At 38.0% G+C, this 4,083-nt stretch overlaps 1 long non-coding RNA gene across 1 annotated transcript; it reads right to left on the reverse strand.

Moving 5' to 3' along the window:
* Positions 1-364: 364 nt before the first annotated feature.
* On the reverse strand, positions 365-2,852 carry LOC122840077. The gene is made up of 3 exons (XR_006372166.1): positions 2,452-2,852; positions 890-1,026; positions 365-564 (listed from the first exon to the last, which is right to left on the reverse strand). It is a non-coding gene; the product is annotated as an uncharacterized LOC122840077 (long non-coding RNA).
* Positions 2,853-4,083: the final 1,231 nt, after the last annotated feature.

Consider the following 4,083-nt stretch of genomic DNA (forward strand, 5'->3'; position numbering starts at 1 on the left):
TTTTGTGGCCCTCGCACTGATTTAAGACTCGCACAGGTTTGTTTATTTTAATTGGGGTAAAATTTTTACCAACAATTATTTTACAATGGAAAATATTTGGAACAATACAAAGTATTTGTGTTTATATTCTAAGCTTTTACAACACATACTCAAATTTAAGACCTTTTAAGACATCCTAGGACCATTCTAAATGAAATTTAAGACCTACATCTTCACAGAAATTAGCAGTTATCCGTTATAAACACAAAAAGCTCGTAGATAGTTAGCGGTAGACTCAACTGTCTCAAGTCACAGAACAGAATAAATTTTATGGATTTAAGATTTTTTCAGGTCTTAGTTTAGATACATTAATTTAAGACCTTTTAAAGACATTTTAAGACCATTATAAATGAAATTTAAGACTTCACAGAATATGCATAAACATTGTCCAGCCCATTTAAATGCATTAATGGGCATTTAATGCCAGTGGCTAGCAGATATTAGCTGCAGCGTCTTCTGTCTGGAGTCACACAACGCAGTGAAGACGTCTGTGTGTGACCAAAACTTTTGCCTGAAAGAAAAGTCCTGCAAAAACAAAAAATACATAAAATATATGAGATGAAGTAGTTCTGCCAAGAGCGCTGTTTATTTTCTCTGGAGCTGATTGGCTGGACATAAGAAACCTGTAGGTACTATTTATCCTGTGGGGGGCGCCAGGACGGTTTCCACTGTGTGCATTAACCTATAATAAACGGCAATTAGCTGTTAAAATAATCAGTAAAAATCATTTCTATTAGTAGAATAAAACAACTCAAAGTGCTGATTCTGATGGAAAGGAGTCACAGCGAGTTATGGGGCTTTAGAGCTGCTAGTTTCCATGGAAACGACCCATTTTCTTGGACTAACTCACTGTGATTGTGAAGTTTTCATCTAAGCTGATCTGAACACTTCCAGGTTTCATCCAACGGAGCCAAACTCGGTGCTTTAACTAGGACGGGTTGTAACCGAGCCGGAGTTATGACTTCCTCCGCTGGCTGCCAAGTTTCCCTTTTGGACAGAGAGAATATTTCAGGACTTCCCTTTTCTGCTCCAGTCCTCCCACTGTTTCTGCTGGATGCACCTGTTCATGCAGCTCAAACTGCTGACCGCTGAAATAAAACACAAACTTCCTGCAGCCACAGAGAGCGCAGTGAATTCATCACTTCAGCCAAAAATTAAAACGGGCGCCATTAATAAAGCTACACTATAAAAAATAACAGTAAAAATTTGGGTTGTCATAAGAGGAAAAAATGGAGTTCACATTTTCAAACTAAATATATGATTAGTAATTAAATATTTGGCTTGATAATAAAATATTTATTTAGCAAACGTATTTATCTCAGACCTACAAATCATCTTTAAAAACATGTAGTTTGTAGCTAAACGTTTAGTTAGCAAAAAATAATTTAGTTAGTTAGCTAAATAAGCATGCTAACTAAATAGCAACCTTAGTAAGTTAAGTTTAATATTTAACTAATATTAATTAATAATCAATATTAATGTCACTAATAATATTAGCTAACTAACTAATAACACGTTTTAGTTTGCCAAGTAAATAGTTAGTTTAGAGCTAAATATTTAGTTACCAGACTAAATATTTAACTCATTAAGCTTGCTAGTTAGGTATTTAGTCTGAATAGTTGGTTAACTAAATATTAAATTCAGAAACTAAGTACTTAGCTTATTTAGTGCTAAACTAAACATTTAGCTACCAAGCTAATTAAGGTAAATCTTTAGTTCAGAAACAAAATATGTAGCTTATTTAGCTTGCTAACTAAATGTTTATAACTTGGTGAAAAAGGAAAACTTCCCTTTTGTTTGTCTGACGTATTACTGTTCATTTGAATGCTAGAAACTTTCATTAATAATAAACTGTTCTGAGGATCTGACCATTCACAGCAGCTCCCGTCTTTCATTTCCACCGCTCTGCTTCTCTGCTGCAGCAGAATCACATGAACATTTTCCCGTCTGATTCTGCAACGTTTTGGTTTCCTCCAGTCGATGTGCGAGCCATGAACACTTGCAGGTCCGTCCCTGAAACTGTTCCTGAGTGCTTCTAGCCGTGTGGGTCGGCTTTTTTTCCCTTTATTTCATAATGCGACATTATGAAGGCCGATGATGTTCAGAGAGTGAAGTGTCACTTGAGGGGAGCTGGCGGTCATGTTGTGTTAGTCATTGTTTTGATGAGTCATTCATGCACCAGAAGAAGAGAGTTCTGCGTCAGACAGACACACACTGAGCTGTTTCCATGTCATCGTTAGCGAGACTCAGCGGCTCGCTCCCATACTCCATCTGACAAGGAGCAGGAGAAACGTCTCCTCATGAAATACGGCTATAATTCTAATTCTCTTTACGTTTCAGCAAATTAAGATACTCTCCTGTGCGCAACAATCATTAGTGGATAAAAACACAGAAAACCTGGATAGTACTCACCCAGGAGTTGGAGACGAGGCAGCAACAGCAAAGGAAGTGGCTTAGCAGAGCTGGACATGTTACTGTGGAGTATCGTCCACTCATGATGGAGCAGCTCCGTTATTTCAGCTCTGATTTTTCTTTTTTCTACACTTTTAACAGTTGTTATGATGCGTAACCATGGTAACAAGGTGGCAGCAGCTAATTAGCATCTTGAAAGCTCAAATAATGCCTGAACTTTAACCCCAAATCCCAGAGGAGTTGAAAAGGAAGCTTTATGGAAGCGAGAGGAACCCTGGAGTCCCTCAGGATGACCTGGATCTGATCCCCTACTCCAGCATCTCTAACCGAACGAGCAAAAACAAACTCTGCAATATCATCTCTGCTGCCTGGAAAATGACTTGCTAGCATGTTAGCATGAGGCTGTTATACAACAACAGTCTTCAGTCAGAGGCCTCTCCAGATTAGTGGCGAGACTGACTGCTACTGGAGCTCCTTCCATCACCAATAACAAAGGATCTGGAGATACTTCAACATGTATCTTAATTTTGGGATGAATTAAATATTTTTCACTGAGTCTGGTTGAATTATTTAGTGGTTTGTTTTTATGTTTTGCATTTGTCTGAACATCTTGAAACGCCTCCTCCGTTCGGTGTGTGTCTCGTCCTCGTTGCTCAGTGCATGAATATAAGTTGATGTTTGAGTCTTTCCTCTCATTTGAGGTTTAAACGCAGCAATAAAACATTCCCTCTCCCTTCCTGCTGTCTGACGCAGAAGCCCGGCGGCACTCCCACACCGAAGCGAAGCTGAATTCAATATCATTTCCTTAAGTACGTTCAAGTATGAGCGAAGGGCAAGAGAGGATCCGGGGATTTCAGTAAACAACCTCTGACTGTTTACACAGAAATCTTATCCGAGGGCTGAAACACGAAGAAGATCACTGCTGCTGCAGCAAGCTGAGGACAATCTGTGCACCTTAATGACGAATAGCGATGATAATCAGAAAAAGGATAAAACAAAGTCTGAGGACATCAAGATGTTCCTTTTCTATCGGATGTTAGTATCTCTGCAGCTTAGATACTTTTCCTCATGACATTATTCACCATCCATCATCTTCCTTCCACTTCACTTTAATTCTTCACCAGCATTTTGTTGGAAGATTACAGAAAATCCCAGTAAAATACCCAAAATACTGAATTTGTGGTTCTAACATGATAAAATATTACAAATTAAACACGGTGAACATTTCTGCAAAGCAATGAAATCACATTTTTTAAATTAATTTGGTTAAACTCCCTCTGACTGTGAGCCAAGAACATGCACATTTACATCCTCGTTGTTATTGGGCTGTATTATTGGACCTCTGCTTTTGTCACTCTCCCTGCTTTGACTAGGACATCTGTTTTTATGTAGATGATATTCAGTTAAACTTCCCTTTGAAAAATCATAAAACACTGTTAGAAACTGTTTATTTATAATTTTTCAGAACAGATGTTCAGATTTTTTCATTAGAAACCCAAATATCAACTCTTTAAAATGTTTCCATCTCATGAAGAAACCCTGGCAGTGGGAGCTGCCGGCTGTACTTGTGTTAACCAAACTAATGGTTCTTGTTTTGAAGGAGCTTTAAAAATAAATTTGATTGATTTTATT

The sequence above is a fragment of the Gambusia affinis genome, linkage group LG11 (genome assembly GCF_019740435.1).
Source record: "Gambusia affinis linkage group LG11, SWU_Gaff_1.0, whole genome shotgun sequence".
NCBI lineage: Eukaryota > Metazoa > Chordata > Actinopteri > Cyprinodontiformes > Poeciliidae > Gambusia > Gambusia affinis.